This window comes from Ranitomeya imitator, chromosome 5, assembly GCF_032444005.1.
Source record: "Ranitomeya imitator isolate aRanImi1 chromosome 5, aRanImi1.pri, whole genome shotgun sequence".
NCBI lineage: Eukaryota > Metazoa > Chordata > Amphibia > Anura > Dendrobatidae > Ranitomeya > Ranitomeya imitator.
This window is the reverse complement of record NC_091286.1, coordinates 630,565,620-630,584,964: the sequence shown is the minus strand read 5'-3', so window position 1 is coordinate 630,584,964 and position 19,345 is coordinate 630,565,620.

Genomic DNA, 19,345 nt, shown 5'->3' with positions numbered 1-19,345 from the left:
AGGGGTACACGGGCAGCAGTGGTGTGGTCAGTGGAGGCCTAGTGGAAGGAGTGACCACAGACAGGCATCGAAGGCCTAAAATATTAACACATGGCTGTAGTCAATTTTAAATTGGTTCCAGGGGTACTTGGGCAGCAGTGCCCTGGTCAGTGTAGTAGTAGTTGAAAGAATGGACCGCAGACAGGCATCGAAGGCCTAAAATAAAAAAATTGGGCTGGCTGTAGGCAATTTTAAATTGGTTCCAGGGGTACACGGGCAGCAGTGGTGTGGTCAGTGGAGGCCTAGTGGAAGGAGTGACCGCAGACAGGCATCGAAGGCCTAAAATAATAACACATGGCTGTAGGCAATTTTAAATTGGTTCCAGGGTTACACGGGCAGCAGTGGTGTGGTCAGTGGAGGCCTAGTGGAAGGAGTGACCGCAGACAGGCATCGAAGGCCTAAAATAATCACACATGGCTGTAGGCAATTTTAAATTGGTTCCAGGGGTACACGGGCAGCAGTGGTGTGGTCAGTGGAGGCCTAGTGGAAGGAGTGACCACAGACAGGCATCGAAGGCCTAAAATATTAACACATGGCTGTAGTCAATTTTAAATTGGTTCCAGGGGTACTTGGGCAGCAGTGCCCTGGTCAGTGTAGTAGTAGTTGAAAGAATGGACCGCAGACAGGCATCGAAGGCCTAAAATAAAAAAATTGGGCTGGCTGTAGGCACTTTTAAATTGGTTCCAGGGGTACACGGGCAGCAGTGGTCTGGTCAGTGGAAGTCTAGTGGAAGGAGTGACCGCAGACAGGCTTCCAAGGCCTAACATAACAAACTTGGGCTGGCTGTAGGCACTTTTAAATTGGTTCCAGGGGTACACGGGCAGCAGTGGTCTGGTCAGTGGAAGTCTAGTGGAAGGAGTGACCGCAGACAGGCTTCGAAGGCCTAACATAACAAACTTGGGCTGGCTGTAGGCACTTTCAAATTGGTTCCAGGGGTACATGGGCAGCAGTGTATGGTCAGTGGAAGTCTAGTGGAAGGAGTGACCGCAGACAGGCTTCCAAGGCCTAACATAACAAACTTGGGCTGGCTGTAGGCACTTTTAAATTGGTTCCAGGGGTACACGGGCAGCAGTGGTCTGGTCAGTGGAAGTCTAGTGGAAGGAGTGACCGCAGACAGGCTTCCAAGGCCTAACATAACAAACTTGGGCTGGCTGTAGGCACTTTTAAATTGGTTCCAGGGGTACACGGGCAGCAGTGGTCTGGTCAGTGGAAGTCTAGTGGAAGGAGTGACCGCAGACAGGCTTCGAAGGCCTAACATAACAAACTTGGGCTGGCTGTAGGCACTTTTAAATTGGTTCCAGGGGTACATGGGCAGCAGTGGTCTGGTCAGTGGAAGTCTAGTGGAAGGAGTGACCGCAGACAGGCTTCCAAGGCCTAACATAACAAAATTGGGCTGGCTGTAGGCACTTTAAATTGGTTCCAGGGGTACATGGGCAGCAGTGTATGGTCAGTGGAAGTCTAGTGGAAGGAGTGACGGCAGACAGTCTTCGAAGGCCTAACATAACAAAATTGGGCTGACTATAGGCACTTTTAAATTGGTTCCAGGGTAACACGGCCAGCAGTGGCCTGGTCAGTGTAGTAGTTGTAGAAAGAAGGGACCGCAGACAGGCTTCGAAGGCCTAACATAACAAAAATGTCAAAACAATGGTATTGTCAGTGCCAGGCATTGAAGGATGTCAGCGCCTAGACTACACATTGGTGAAGCTGTGAGAGATAATTTTGCTAGTGGTAGAGCACTGTTTGAGCTGGGGGGGGAACTGGCTTGTGGCCGGCGGTACAGGCACAGGGCCCTTCATATTACAACGGTGTGTCTGACGTTGGGTGCGCACCACCACCGCCAGAGACACTTTATTGTACTATGAGGGACCCAGTGGCAGTGCCGTCGACCAAAAGCGGCCACACCCACCTCTTCAGACAAACAGCACTCTCAAGGGTCCAAGCGCAAAGTGGCGATAGCACGGCCCCGTGTGGGGAGTTTGGCCATTTCGTGAGGTGGAAACATGTCGTATGCTGGACAATCAGGTGAAGAAAATTACGAGATTGGAAAAGTCATTCAGAATAGTCCACAGGCAAGACCTTTTCATAGGAAAGCTAGGTGTCAGCCGGGCAGGGTGGGGCAAAAGATTTTGAAATCCAGTTGTGGTTCATTTTAATGAAGGTTAGATCATCTACATTTTGGGTAGCCAGACGAGTCCTTTTTTCTGTTAGTATTGAACCTGCAGCACTGAATACTCTTTCTGATAGGACACTAGCTGCCGGGCAAGCAAGCTCCTGCAATGCATATTCTGCCAATTCTGGCCAGGTGTCTAATTTGGATGCCCAGTAATCAAATGGGAATGACGGTTGAGGGAGAACGTCGATAAGGGATGAAAAATAGTTTGTAACCATACTGGACAAATGTTGTCTCCTGTCACTTTGAATTGATGCTGCAGTACCTGTCCTGTCTGCGGTCATAGAAAAATCACTCCACAACCTGGTCAGAAAACCCCTCTGGCCAACGCCACTTCTGATTTCTGCCCCTCTAACACCTCTGGTCTGCTGGCCCCTGGAGCTCGTGTGAGAACGATCACGGGCGCTGTGTGCAGGGAATGCCAGAAGCAAACGGTCAACAAGAGTTGATTGTTTTGTTGCTAATATTAGTTCCAAGTTCTCATGTGGCATAATATTTTGCAATTTGCCTTTATAGCGAGGATCAAGGAGGCAGGCCAACCAGTAATCGTCATCGTTCATCATTTTTGTAATGCGTGTGTCCCTTTTGAGGATACGCAAGGCATAATCCGCCATGTGGGCCAAAGTTCCCGTTGTCAAATCTGCGGTTGTGCTTGGTTGAGGGGCAGTTGCAGGCAAATCTACGTCACTTGTGTCCCTCAAAAAACCAGAACCCGGCCTTGCCACGCCACCAATTTCCCGTGCCCCCGGGAAAGCTTCCTCATTAAAAATATACTCATCCCCATCATCCTCCTCATCCTCCACCTCCTCTTCGCCCGGTACCTCGTCATGTACACTGCCCTGACCAGACAATCGCTGACTGTCATCAAGGCTTTCCTCTTCCTCTGGTGCAGACGCCTGATCCTTTATGTGCATCAAACTTTGCATCAGCAGACGCATTAGGGGGATGCTCATGCTTATTATGGCGTTGTCTGCACTAACCAGCCGTGTGCATTCCTCAAAACACTGAAGGACTTGACACATGTCTTGAATCTTCGACCACTGCACACCTGACAACTCCATGTCTGCCATCCTACTGCCTGCCCGTGTATGTGTATCCTCCCACAAAAACATAACAGCCCGCCTCTGTTCGCACAGTCTCTGAAGCATGTGCAGTGTTGAGTTCCACCTTGTTGCAACGTCTATGATTAGGCGATGCTGGGGAAGGTTCAAAGAACGCTGATAGGTCTGCATACGGCTGGAGTGTACAGGCGAACGGCGGATATGTGCGCAAAGTCCACGCACTTTGAGGAGCAGGTCGGATAACCCCGGATAACTTTTCAGGAAGCACTGCACCACCAGGTTTAAGGTGTGAGCCAGGCAAGGAATGTGTTTCAGTTGGGAAAGGGAGATGGCAGCCATGAAATTCCTTCCGTTATCACTCACTACCTTGCCTGCCTCAAGATCTACAGTGCCCAGCCACGACTGCGTTTCTTGCTGCAAGAACTCGGACAGAACTTCCGCGGTGTGTCTATTGTCGCCCAAACACTTCATAGCCAATACAGCCTGCTGACGTATGCCAGTAGCTGCCCCATAATGGGAGACCTGGTGTGCAACAGTGGCAGGTGCGGATGGAGTGTTTGTGCGACTGCGGTCTGTGGACGAGCTCTTGCTTCTGCAGGAGGACGAGGAGGAGGAGGAGGAGGAGGGGGTGCGAACGGCTACAGACAACTGTTTACTAGACCGTGGGCTAGGCAGAACTGTCCCAAACTTGCTGTCCCCTGTGGACCCTGAATCCACCACATTTACCCAGTGTGCCGTGATGGACACGTAACGTCCCTGGCCATGCCTACTGGTCCATGCATCTGTTGTCAGGTGCACCTTTGTGCTCACAGATTGCCTGAGTGCATGGACGATGCGCTCTTTAACATGCTGGTGGAGGGCTGGGATGGCTTTTCTGGAAAAAAAGTGTCGACTGGGTAGCTCGTAGCGTGGTACAGCGTAGTCCATCAGGTCTTTGAAAGCTTCGCTTTCAACTAACCGGTAGGGCATCATCTCTAACGAGATTAGTCTAGCTATGTGGGCGTTCAAACCCTGTGTACGCGGATGCGAGGCTAAGTACTTCCTTTTTCTAACCATAGTCTCATGTAGGGTGAGCTGGACTGGAGAGATGGAGATCGTGGAACTAGCGGGGGTGCCGGTGGACATGGCAGACTGAGAGACGGTGGGAGATGGTATTGTTGCCGCCGGTGCCCTAGATGCAGTGTTTCCTACTACGAAACTGGTGATTCCCTGACCCTGACTGCTTTGGCCTGGCAAAGATACCTGCACAGATACAGCAGGTGGTGCGCTAAATGGTGGTCCTACACTGCCGGAAGGGATGTTGCGTTGATGACTAGCTTCATTGGCCGAGGGTGCAACAACCTTAAGGGACGTTTGGTAGTTAGTCCAAGCTTTCAAATGCATGGTGGTTAAATGTCTATGCATGCAACTAGTATTGAGACTTTTCAGATTCTGACCTCTGCTTAAGGAAGTAGAACATTTTTGACAGATGACTTTGCGCTGATCAATTGGATGTTGTTTAAAAAAATGCCAGACTGCACTCTTTCTAGCATCGGATACCTTTTCAGGCATTGCAGACTGAGCTTTAACCGGATGGCCACGCTGTCCTCCACCAGGTTTTGGCTTTGCCACGCGTTTTGGGCAAGATACGGGCCCGGCAGATGGAACCTGTGGCGATGTTGATGCCTGCTGCGGCCCCTCCTCCTCCTCTGCTTCAGAACTGCTGCCGCCTGCACCCTGTTCCCCCAATGGCTGCCAATCGGGGTCAAGAACTGGGTCATCTAATAACTCTTCTTGTACCTCCTGCGCAACTTCGTCTGTGTCACCGTGTCGTTCGGTGGTATAGCGTTCGTGATGGGGCAACATAGTCTCATCAGGGTCTGATTCTTGATCAGCACCCTGCGAGGGCAATGTTGTGGTCTGAGTCAAAGGACCAGCATAGTAGTCTGGCTGTGGCTGTGCGTCAGTGCACTCCATGTCAGATTCAATTTGTAATGGGCATGGACTGTTAACTGCTTCACTTTCTAAGCCAGGGACGGTATGTGTAAAGAGCTCCATGGAGTAACCCGTTGTGTCGCCTGCTGCATTCTTCTCTGTTGTTGTTTTTGCTGAAGAGGACAAGGAAGTGACTTGTCCCTGACCGTGAACATCCACTAACGACGCGCTGCTTTTACTTTTACCAGTTTCACGAGAGGAGGCAAAAGAGCTAGAGGCTGAGTCAGCAAGATAAGCCAAAACTTGCTCTTGCTGCTCCGGCTTTAAAAGCGGTTTTCCTAATCCCAGAAAAGGGAGCGTTCGAGGCCTTGTGTAGCCGGACGACGAACCTGGCTCCACAGCTCCAGACTTAGGTGCAATATTTTTTTCCCCACGACCACCTGATGCTCCACCACTACCACTACCCTCATTACCAGCTGACAATGAACGCCCCCGGCCACGACCTCTTCCACTAGACTTCCTCATTGTTTTAAAAACGTAACCAAACTAACGTTATTTGTTGCAGTCACACAACTTACACGGTGAGCTATAACTTCAGTATGATTTAGCTACCCCTTTACAGGTTGGTGAGACCACAGCGAAAATCAGGCCCAATGTTACACACTCTTTTTTTGGTGGCTGCAAATTAGAGAGATGCCCCACACGCAGGACTGTCACTGAAGCACAAATGTTAATATTAATGTCACACTATTATTTTTTTTTTATTTTTATTTTTTTCAGGAACACTTTAGAAACCCCCCCCAAAAAAAAACATTGATTTTTGCAGGGAGAATTTAGAAAACAAATGTAACAAACTATATGCTTTCTATGGGCCACTGAGTGAGAGATGACGCACACAGGAATCAGGAGTGGCACACAAGCCCAGAGGCCAATATTTTTCTACCAATGATTGATGGAGTTATTTTCTCTGGTAGATTTTGGAACCCAAATCAAGGAAAAAAAATATAGGCTTTCTATGGACCACAATTGGAGAGAGAGAGAGAGAGAGAGATGGCACACCCAGGAGTCAAGACTGGCACACAAGCAGAAAGGCCAATATTAATCTCCCACTGTTTTTTTTTTTTTTTTTTTTTTTTTTCAGGGAGACTTTAGAAAAAAAAATAATAAAAAAAATATGATTTTATCAGGAAGAATTTAGAAACCAAATAAAATAAAATGATTTTTTCAGGGAGAATTTATAAAACAAATAAAACCAAAAATAGGCGTTCTATGGCCCACTGACTGAGAGATGACGCACACAGGAATCAGGAGTGGCACACAAGCCCAGAGGCCAATATTTTTCTACCAATGATTGATGGAGTTATTTTCTCTGGTAGATTTTGGAACCCAAATCAAGGAAAAAAAATATAGGCTTTCTATGGACCACAATTGGAGAGAGAGAGAGAGAGAGAGAGAGAGAGAGAGATGGCACACCCAGGAGTCAAGACTGGCACACAAGCAGAAAGGCCAATATTAATCTCCCACTGTTTTTTTTGGTTGTTTTTTTTTTTTTTTTTTCAGGGAGACTTTAGAAAAAAAAATAATAAAAAAAATATGATTTTATCAGGAAGAATTTAGAAACCAAATAAAATAAAATGATTTTTTCAGGGAGAATTTATAAAACAAATAAAACCAAAAATAGGCGTTCTATGGCCCACTGACTGAGAGATGACGCACCCAGGAGTCAAGACTGGCACACAAGCAGAAAGGCCAATATTAATCTCCCACTGTTTTTTTTTTTTTTTTCAGGGAGACTTTAGAAAAAAAAATAATAAAAAAAATATGATTTTGTCAGGAAGAATTTAGAAACCAAATAAAATAAAATGATTTTTTCAGGGAGAATTTAGAAAACAAATAAAACCAAAAATAGGCGTTCTATGGCCCACTGACTAAGAGAGAGAGAGAGAGAGAGATGGAACGCTTAGTACTGGCACACAAGCCCAAAGGGCAATATTAATCTCCCTTTTTTTTTCCAGGGAGAATTTCTAAAACCCCCCCCAAAAAAAAAATAGGCTTTCTATGGCCCACTATTTGTGAGAGAGATGGGACGCTCAGGACTGGCACAGATGGCACGCTCAGGACTGGCACAGAAGCCCAGAGGCCAATATTAATCTCCCTTTTTTTCTGGGAGAATTTATAAAACCAAAAAAATATTTAAATAGGCTTTCTATGGCCCACTATTTGTGAGAGAGATGGCACGCTCAGGACTGGCACAGATGGCACGCTCACAACTGGCACACAAGCCCAGAGGCCAATATTAATCTCCCTTTTTTCAGGGAAAATTTATAAAACCAAAAAAAAAATTAAATAGGCTTTCTATGGCCCACTATTTGTGAGAGAGATGGCACGCTCAGGACTGGCACAGATGGCACGCTCACAACTGGCACACAAGCCCAGAGGCCAATATTAATCTCCCTTTTTTCAGGGAAAATTTATAAAACAAAAAAAAAAATTAAATAGGCTTTCTATGGCCCACTATTTGTGAGAGAGATGGCACGCTCAGGACTGGCACAGATGGCACGCTCACAACTGGCACACAAGCCCAGAGGCCAATATTAATCTCCCTTTTTTTCAGGGAGAATTTATAAAACCAAAAAAAAAATTAAATAGGCTTTCTATGGCCCACTATTTGTGAGAGAGATGGCACGCTCAGGGCTGGCACAGATGGCACGCTCAGGACTGGCACACAAGCCCAGAGGCCAATATTAATCTCCCTTTTTTTCAGGGAGAATTTATAAAACCCCAAAAAAAATAAAATAGGCTTTCTATGGCCCACTATTTGTGAGAGAGATGGCACACTCAGGACTGGCACACAAGCCCAAAGGCCAATATTAATCTCCCACTGTATTTTTATCAGGGAGAATTTATACACCCCACAAAAAAAAATACAGAAAAATGAAAAGGCTTTCTATGGCCCACTATGTGAGAGAGATGGCACACACAGGGATGGCACTCTAGCAGAAATGCCAAATTGCCAATCTTAATCTCCCACCAAAAAAAAAAAAAAAAAAAACACAGGGAATGTCCTACAATTACTATCTCCCTGCCTGCAGTAATCTCAGCCAGGTATGGCAGGCAGCTACTATCTCCCTGCCTGCAGTAATCTCAGCCAGGTATGGCAGGCAGCAATAAGGAGTGGACTGATGCACAAATGAAATAAAAAGTGTGGACAAACAAAAAAGATAGCTGTGCAGAAAGGAAGGAACAAGAGGATTTGTGCTTTGAAAAAAGCAGTTGGTTTGCACAGCGGCGTACACACAGCAATGCAGCTATCAGGGAGCCTTCTAGGGCAGCCCAATGAGCTACAGCGCTGAGGGGAAAAAAAAAAAAAAAAAACTTCCACTGTCCCTGCACACCGAGGGTGGTGTTGGACAGTGCAAATCGCTGCAGCACAAGCGGTTTTGTGGTTAATGGACCCTGCCTAACGCTATCCCTGCTTCTGACAAAGCGGCAGCAACCTCTCCCTAAGCTCAGATCAGCAGCAGTAAGATGGCGGTCGGCGGGAACGCCTCTTTATAGCCCCTGTGACGTCGCAGACAGCAAGCCAATCACTGCAATGCCCTTCTCTAAGATGGTGGGGACCAGGACCTATGTCATCACGCTGCCCACACTCTGCGTTTACCTTCATTGGCTGAGAAATGGCGCTTTTCGCGTCATTGAAACGCGACTTTGGCGCGAAAGTCGCGTACCGCATGGCCGACCCCGCACAGGGGTCGGATCGGGTTTCATGAAACCCCGACTTAGCCAAAAGTCGGCGACTTTTGAAAATGTTCGACCCGTTTCGCTCAACCCTAGTGGTGAATGCCGTCTTTTCCTTATCTCTCTCAGCCACAGGGACTTGCCAATACCCGCTTGTTAAGTCTAAGGTGGAAAAATAATTAGCAGATTTCAAAGCAGTTAAGGACTCTTCTATCCTAGGCAAGGGGTAGGCGTCTTTATGGGTGATGTTATTAATCTTCCGGTAGTCTACGCACATTCTCATGGTTCCGTCCTTTTTTTTGACAATCACTAGAGGGGCCGCCCAGGGGCTACAGCTGTCTCTTATTACCCCGGCCTGTTTCATTTCCCTCAGCATATCTTTTGCACATTGATAGTGAGCGGGCGGTATGGGTCTATATCTTTCTTTTATTGGGGGATGGTCACCTGTGGGGATTGTGTGTTCTACCCCTTCTATCCGTCCGAAGTCCAATGGGTGTTTACTGAAGACTTGTTCATATTCCGTCACTAGCCTATACACCCCTTGTTTTTGATGGGTAGGTGTTGAATTTATGCCCACGTGTAGCTGTTGGCACCAATCCTCCATTTCTCCATCTGAGCCATTGCCTTCCACCTGACAGGTTGGTTCTAAGGGCTCAATGGTTGTGATGGCATTGTTGTCAACAGTATATAGCTTTGCCATTGTAGCATACCTTGGCAAAGTGACCTCTTCCTCTCCACAGTTCAAAAGTCGTACCGGCACTCGTCCCCGGTGTACCTCGACTATCCCTCGTGCTGTGAGTATAGTGGGCCTGCTGTCGGTGTACACTAGTTCTATTAAGGCTTGATAATCTCGTCCCTTAGTACCAATGGCTGCTCTACACCATACCAGCATTTCTGTTTTTGGTGGGATTACAATAGACGTTGGATCACTTACCCTCACACTGCCGATTTCTCCACCTGCAACTTCTACCTGTTGCCTTAACATCAATACTTTTATTTCCCTCCGGAGAACTCTCTGCTGGCAGGATTGGGCAGTTTCAGCAATTTGCTGTAAGACAGAAATGACTTCGGAAAAGCAGTTCTCTAACACATTCATTCCTATCAATACAGTTGGTTCACAGTTCCGCCGGTCAACATCAACAACAATTAAACCCTGTTTCTTCAGTTCTACTTTACCAATCTTTATGGTCATCTCCCTGAATCCTAGTTTCGGTACCAACTTACCATTACTGGCCCATATATCTAGTTCAACATCAGAGGGCCCTTTATCAATATCTGCATCAGCCCAGTACCTCTTATAAAGGATATACGGTATAGATGAAATCTGGGAACCTGTGTCCAGCAAAGCATTGAGGGGAATTCCGTCCAGCACGATAGGGATAATGGGTCGTCCTCCGATGTACCTGTCGTGCCAGGGTGTTGGGCCTCGAAAGTTCATTCCTGCGAAGCGGCCCGCATTCCCAGGGGATTCCCGTTTAAATCACAATCTCGTGCAAAGTGGCCCGGCTGCTGGCAACGGCGGCAAATGGGCTGTCCATCCGGTTGGTAGCGATCGCGGGGTCGTCCTCTCCATGTCGGGTATCTCCGGGGTCTCATCCATGGAACATCCTCTCTACAGTTTGCCAACTCCATCTTGTGTCCTCTCATCTCCTGCATGGTTTTAGCCATTGAAGCAACAACATCAGCTAAAGAGTCAAGCTTTTGTTGAAGAGCCTCATTAGTACTGGGTCCCAGGGGCTTAGCAATGGCCCCAGACATAGCTGATGTCACTGGCACTCCCTGTTGTTGAGGTGCCTCTGCCATAGGTTGCGCAGGATCCTGATCCCGAGGTGCCTCTGCCAGCTGGAGACGTATAGCGCTCTCCTTTAATTGGGCAAATGTCAATTCAGGGTTCTTAAAAACAAGCATGCTCACATGCCCCCGGTGAGAAGGGGTGTAAAGTCCCTCAATAAATTGATCTCTTAGCAGTTTATCCGCTCCGGTGTTAAAAATGGGTTCAGCCAGTGTAAGTGATTTAAGGGCTTCCTGCAGGTTTAAGGCAAAGTCTCTCACGCCCTCATTAGCTTTTTGTTTGCAATTAAAGAATCGTATTTTAGCTTTGCTGCTGGCCGTGGTTTCAAATGTAGCTTTTAATCCAGCAAATATGCGTTCAACAGTGCCTTTTAGATCAGCTGCCCATGCTGTGACTTCTCGCTTAGCATGGCCACTTAACTGCATCATCAGGAGACTAACACGCTGAACTTCACCCACAGGGAACATGTCAAAATGGGCCAGCATCTTTTCTCTGAAATCGTCAAGGGTATTAGGCTCACCTTCATACATTGGAAGCCATGGGCCACCCGGGGTATATGGCATCAGCACCGGCATGATCGGCGCCACTCCTTGCACCGCTGCACTACCGGACTCTCTATCGACACTCTGTCTTTCAGCTGCATTAGCGTCGCCGGGTGCTGCGGCGTCTCCGTGCTGCGACATACTGTGCCCCCTTAGTTAATCCATACCCTTCCGGTCCTCCGCTTCCGTCGGGATAGTGTAGATTCGTTCCGCTGTGCAGCAGGATCGATTTTCCCCTTGCTCTGATGTCAGAGCGCTCAGCTTGGTGCCGCCCACAATGACACGCCCCCTGCTGCTCCCACCCACCGCGCTCTGTAATGGCGGATTCTGAAGTTTTTCAGTTAGACTGGGGCTCAGGTGATGGCGTAGCTCAATTAACAGTCTCGTGCCTAACGGTTATGAAGTGATTACCTCAGGGGATGGCGGCCATCTTTACTCCATTATAACCAATGGGGAAAAGTCACTTTCAATAGTTTTCAATGGGGAATGGATTTTTCTTTAATAAAGTCAATTTTCAAGATTTTTCATCCCAGTTTTCACAGTTTTGGGCTCCAATCACGGCACACAATACCCAGTATACGGGCTGGCTAGATCCTGTTCGTGACGCCAATTGTGACGCCCAGGAGACCGGGATACCCAGCACCGGACCAATGGAGTCTGTCTCTTGAGGGGAATGTCACGGGTGGCTTGACCCGGTGCTGTGGCCTCAGGCAATGCACAGTGTAAGGGGTATCATGAGGGGACAGGCACTTACTTGATCAGGAGCAGGTTCTCCCAGCGGTGACGATCCCGATCCTGGATAGATGGCTATTGTCCAAATGAAAGACTGAGGCACTGAAACGTTTAACCAGTTTACTTTAACATAAAAGGATTTACAACCAGTCCTGTCACCGGAGTCTGTATGGGAACTCTGAGTTACTTTGACCCTGCCGGGGTCTTCGCCTCTTATTGTGCGCAATTTCTGTGTGGCCCTGCTGCTGTATGTGAACTGGCTGCCGGCCCAATCTGTCCCCTCCGGGTCCTGGTTCGACGGGTAACCCGAGTCCTTTTATCAGCTTACCCCCTCCGGGAGTACCGCTGAACTCTATGTCTGTTGCTGCGTCCGGCCCTAGTGAAGCTGATATCACCTCACGTTTTTCCGGTTGCTGTATTATATATAATGAATACAGCCACGGATCCGGTATCCGTCTTTGCACCTGTTCTGGGTAGTGATTAATGCTACCCGGTTCTCACAATGTCCTTTTTCTCTATCCCTCTTCTCCTCAGGCCGGTGATTTAGGCCTGGTAACAGTCACAGGGCTGTTAGAGATTCAACTGTATGACCTCTCACTTTCAGCTCCTTGGCCCAACTGCCATTTCTTCTCTCAGACCAGAATGGATCAAGGGGAGTCTTTGGAGCTCCCCCTTCTGGCCGGAGGTGGTAGTGCAGTCTTGCTATTTTAGTATTTGTACTTTCTGTCAGTAACTATTTTTGTGGCAAATACCCCTAGGGGTGCCACAATAATTTCTTACAAGCTCCCCTCCCCATCATTCCAACAAGTGATTTAAAAAAACTCACTCAAATGAAACAACGACACTGCTTTTTCGAGACATTGACCATCAGTGACTTCACAACCCGGGCCAGTCAGTGAATTCAACATTTCTTAAATGTTTCTTTATTTCAATAGTTTTTTTTAAAGAGCCAAGTCAAATTCCAAGTGTTTCAATCATATTTCAACAGCAAAAGCAACAAAGCAATTTTTGAGAAGAAAGAATTAATGTTTTATAAGGTCACATTAAGTGCACACTGAAAGGTCAAGCTGCAGACAGTGCAAGTGGCCTTTTTCTTAAATTACAAAAAGTAACATTTTTCCTTTTTTACAAAAACGTAAAGTCTAAAGATTTTTCATTTTCTTATGTTTTGATGGAAATAAATTGAAAACTTCAAAACTTTACTTTCTAGATGAAATTATCTGCATTTATCACTACATATAAGATGTTTCTTTTTTTAATTCATTTTACCCAAATGCCTTCCCGTGGGCTCACTTTCTGTATTTTGTCATTTGTGGCTTAAGTGAACATTTACAATACATGCAAGGAGTTGACTGCTAATCTTTTGTGTGATTTTATTTTTTTTTCTTCTTAAGGAAAAAGGAAGTTACAAAGGTGCAAAAAGTGAAAGCACTTTACAATTTAAAGGTTGCATCGGTTTAAATCGGAGAATTATGGATGTGAGGGACATTCAATTTATGAATATAGATTTAGCAAGGATTTGTCCTTTCATGCCGCTCCTCTGTTCTAGGTAACAAGCTGCTGGTTTTAGAATATTATTATACATATTGTACATTTTTATGAGCTCGGGTAAATGGTTGTGGTTTTCTGCAGTCTAAAAAACTGAATTATGGTCATGTAATTTCAGAACATATGCAATGCGCTGCATACACAATGGCTATTACTTAGTAATAGCTAGAAAGTGGTACAGCTATCCATCACTCATACTTAATAACAATATTTATAAGTAATTTAGGTGAAATGTGGCCCTTTACACTGTGCATTCAGGGATAAATTAACTTACTGTACAAGAGGTGGTCATGTTATAGATTTGTGTTGGTAAAGTAAATGTTGACATTTGCACACCATTGTGATGGCATCAGTTCCAGTCCATCTGGATTTACCTTAAAACCTTTGATATCTGTTTTCAATGTTATGTTTTGCTATTATTTTATTTTTTTAATTTCCTAACATAAATATAGAGCCATCAGACTGCCTGATTTGCAAGGGCATGAGGTGGAAGACAGATGCCCAAATGTTGTATGTTCAAAATCTGCACTTTCAGCAGGGGACCAGGGAGAAGACAAAGCAAAATGACTGAAGGCACTCTCAGCCATCCAATCTAAAGTCACCTCTACTTTTTGTGGCCTCACCATTTATCCAACGGCACCCAGGCCTACAAAGTTACACACAACATACTGTCACATGCTTGCAGCAGAGGAAGGTGTCCACCACGAGCAGCAGCAGCATCACGGTCACATCTCCTATTTGATGCTTTTTTCATTGTTTTCAACCCAAAAAATTACAGAGTATTACATGGCCTGAATGCAGAGAGAGAGTGGCCAGCAGATTATTTCACTGCCTGTTTTCAGTCAGAGTATCCCTCAAAAAATCAACCAAAAAAATACAAAGACAATGTTGGCTTCCTCCTCCTCCTATGCCTCTTCCACCTACACCACCACCTCTACCTCGTCCTCCTCCTCTTTCTCCACTGTGACCTGCGCCTCCAGGTTTAATAATATAACTTTTTGTTCTTTTTTATTTTATCTTATTTTAAGTCATTTCCCTTTCCAAATTTGTTTGCATAGCAATTGTTCTGCTCTTATCCCCAGTTAGCTTCCTTTAGCAGCCCCCTAGCCACAGCCAATATAAAGCACTAAAGTTCAGGTTTCCATTGACTTCTATTGATTTTCAGGCCAGGGTCAAGTTTGGACCCAAACTGAACTTTTAAGTCTAGTTCGGCCGAACCCGATGAACCCACACATCCATGGGTCCGCTTATCCCTACAATTCACCATTTGATCTCTTATGTTCTTCTGTCAAGTTAATAAAAAATGCTTCTATTATAAATTTGGAGGCCGGCCTTTCAGGATCCCAGCATTGGCCATAAAGTGTTTGGATAGGTCAGTTCCTCCTCCCTATCCCTGCCTAGTTGACAACCCATGCCCACAACACAGCCATTGAAGTTGTGGGCATGTTTTGACTGAAGTTTTTTCAGGTTCCTTCTATATATAAAATATCATTACGACTACACATAAAACAATAAAAAGTACCGTATGCTACCATGCTGAATTTTAATTAAAAAAAAGTAATTGGATTAACATGTTTAAAGAATTACAATTTTAAATTGGAGGTTGTGGAAGCACCATGACAATTACCCTCTTTGGTTACCTCTAGATCACGTATGTATCCAACTTTTATTGTTATTATTACTCAAATTCGAGTGAACATTTTATTACTCCTGGGGAACTTTTCTGAGACATTGGTATTCTGTAAACTCTTTGTTGGGTCATAGACATTTTGATTATGTATGTGACATTCAGAACTGTTCCTTTAGTTTTGTGTTGGTTTATATATTTCAGCTTTCTTAGCCACCAGCTCATTTCAGGAAATTTGTTGAAAACCGACTGACACTGACTGCATACCAATATCTCATATTGTAGTCTTCTGCTTCTTTTAAGATGCCAGCTCAAGCTACTCATGGAGAAAGAGACCACTGTGTCTCCCCCCAGTCAAAGGTAGCTCTAAAATGTCCGTGTACAATATAACTTGCACAAAGTGAAGAGTATGACATGTTTTATTCATCCGCCTTAAATAATTCAGCTGCTTCAGCTGGATGTGATTTCAATAATTCCTGGGAAACTTCACTACATGAGCCTTCATATATAGTGGATGTGCTGGAAGAAAAAGAGAAACATGTGGAACATATAATTGGGAAGACATGTGATATCACTGTCACTCAGGTTGCTAGAGGTAGCACAAAAAACCCAAATATCTGTGACAGTCAGAATTCACTAGTTATGAGTTTGGCTGAAAATCAAGTATTATGGCAAACATCCAGAATTAGTATATGTGTCAAAGACACGCAAAAGTTCTGAAAACTTTTATTGCAAAATGAACAAAAATGATGAAAATGACAAGTGATAGAAAATATAACTAGACTTGTATCTAATGATATATCACACCATATTCTTGTGTTTATTGCTGTCCCAAAAAGTTACGTGATGACAAGATGCAAACTTACTGATACTTTAATTAAGCGATAGTTGGTTCTATGATGGAAGGCTCAGGGTTAGAAATTTAACTACAGCCCGCATTGGCAGATATAAGAGAGTAATGGATTATACATGAGTCAAAAACCTTTAATAATACAAAGTTTATTCTATCCTGTTTTCTTTTTGCAGGTCGTGAATATTCTGGAAGAATGGGATTTTGTTGCTCGTTTTCATATTTTATTTGTATATATCTCAATCTATATACCTCTGCCGTCTATCTGTCTACAAATAAAAACAGCAAAAACAAAATACAAAGACTGATCAATCAGCATCTCGTAACGGAATAAATCAAATGTGAACAAGTGCTGGGTGCTGCGACTGCATACACACAACCCAAAGAATACATCAGACATTAGGTGTCTTCCTCTTACTCCCACAGCAATGCTAAATTAAAATTTAAGACATAAATCTGATGTCTAGTTGAAATCCAAATTGACTCATTTATTTAATCATTTTTATACAGATTTTTTCCCGTGAAATAAAAAAATTCTATTACTACAAATATCATTTCATGCAAATATTGAATATATGAAATGTAAAAGGCTTTACTGCTATATAGATTATATTTATAAGGGATCATACTCATCTGCGTGAAAACGGACAAGTGGAATTCGATTGCACTCTCACTAATGTTATTCTATGATTCCCTGCTCATCTGCAATTTTTTTCTCAGCTCAGATCGCAGCATGCTGTTATTGGCTGCAAATATCAGACAAGGCTCGCCAATGCAAGTCAACGGGTGTGAGAAAAAAAATTGCACGGGACATGGACCATGCATGTGCCGCTAGATTTTTACTCATCCATCTCCTAGCCGTGCCCGCCTGTCTGCCAGATTGCCAGCCGTGTCCATCTGCCTGCCAGTGTCCCAGCCGGGCCCATCTGCCCACCAGAGTCTCCGCTGTGTTCCGTCCCCTGGTGGGAACAGCAGCCAGAGCCAGACCCCACCCTGGAGTGGTACCTGGTAGCTTCCTGCTGTACAAGGCGACCACACCAACAGAGGCTCCAGTGAACACCAAGGAAGCCAGGGTAGTCTGGTTTGTAGCACAGTGCAGCCACACCCCCGCATGCCCACGGCAACCAGTCTGGGCACGAGCGTGATAGTAACATAGTAACATAGTTAGTAAGGCCGATAAAAGACATTTTTCCATGCAGTTCAGCCTATATTCCATCAGAATAAATCCCCAGATCTACGTCCTTCTAATGAACCTAATAACTGTAAGATACAATATTGTTCTGCTCCAGGAAGACATCCAGGCCTCTCTTGAACCCCTCGACTGAGTTCACCTTCCTTGGTATAAACAGATCCTCGGTGAGATATTTGTATTTTCCCCTTATATACTTACACATGGTTATTTGATCACCCCTCAGTCATCTTTTTTCTAGACTAAATAATCCTAATTTCGCTAATCTATCTGGGTATTGTAGTTCTCCCTTCCCCTTTATTAATTTTGTTGCCCTCCTTTGTACTCTCTCTAGTTCCATTATATCCTTCCTGAGCACCGGTGCCCAAAACTGGACACAGTACACCATGTGCGGTCTAACTAGGGATTTGTACAGAGGCAGTATAATGCCCTCATCATGTGTATCCAGACCTCTTTTAATGCACCCCATGATCCTGTTTGCCTTGGCAGCCGCTTCCTGGCACTGGCTGCTCCGGGTAAGTTTATCATTAACTAGGATCCCTAAGTCCTTCTCCATGTCAGATTTACCCAGTGGTTTCCTGTTCAGTGTGTAATGGTGATATTAATTCCTTCTTCATATGTGTCTAACTTTACATTTATCATTGTTAAACCACATCTGCCACCTTTTGGCCCAAGTTTCCAACTTATCCAGATCCATCTGTAGCAGAATACTATCTTCTCTCGTATTGACTTCTTTACATAGTTTTGTATCATCTGCAAATATTGATATTTTTCTGCGTAAACCTTCTACCAGATCATTAATGAATATATTGAAGAGAATAAGTCCCAACATCGACTCCTGCGGTTCCCCACTGGTCAGAGCAACCCAGTTAGAGAATATACCATTTCTAACCACCCTCTGCTTTCTATCACTAAGCCAGTTACTAACCCATTTACACACATTTTCCCCCAGACCAAGCATTCTCATTTTGTGTACTAACCTTTTGTGCGGCACAGTATCAAATACTTTGGAAAAATCAAGATATGCCACGTCCAATTACTCACCTTGGACTAGTCTATAGCTTGCCTCTTCATAAAAACTTATTAGATTTGTTTGACAGGAGTGATTCCTCATAAACCCATGCTGATATGGAGTTAAACAGTCATTCTCATTGAGATAATCCAGAATAACATCCCTCAGAAACTCTTCAAATATTTTACCAACAATAGGGTTAAAGTCCTTTTTGAATATTTGTACCTCTGCGCCAGTCCTGGGGAACAGACCACGTCGCTATAGAGTCCCTAAATATAAGAAATAATGGTTTGTCTATTACATTACTTAGTTCTCCTAGTACTCGTGGGTGTTTGCCATCAAGACCCGGAGATTTATATATTTTACTCTTATATAGCCCTTTTCGTCCATTTTTTGGGTTAGATTGGTGACCCTTAATATAGGGTTGTTTCTCGGCATTTCACCTAGCATTTCATTTTCCACCGTGAATACCGTGGAGAAGAAGGTGTTTAATATATTAGCTTTTTCCTCGTCATCTACAACCATTTTTTCCTCACAATTTTTTAAAGGGCCTACACTTTCACTTAGGATTCTTTTACTATTGATATAGTCGAAGAACAATTTGAGATTAGTTTTACTCCACTTAGCAATGTGCTTCTCTGTTTCCTTTTTGGCAGCTTTAATTAGTTGTTAAATTGATCTGCCTGCAGTGATGACTACCCCTTCCATGCTAAACTCACATTCCAACAGTACACTTACCACATGCACAGGCTAGCATCTCCAAGGCATAAAGGGCAGGATCAGTCCATGTGTCCAATTTGGAGACCCAAAAGTTAAATGGGTAGACCCATCAATTATAACATGTAGACGGGTACTCTTCTACAATGTTGTTAAAATGCTGCCTCCAGCTAATATGGATCGTATGAGATGGTGATGCCTGATTTTGTGGCATGCAGAGGAATTGATTCTTCATTTCCACCATGCTAACCCTGCCTTCTAAGGCCACTCCACCCCTGCCTTGTTCTTCCACTGAGCCCCCACTGTCAGGTGGGAAAGCCATCAGTAGTTTCTCTACCAGTGTGTGCTTGAATTCACGCATTTTTAGATCCTAGTCCAAGAATGGAAATAAGAATGATACGTTGGCAACCCAGG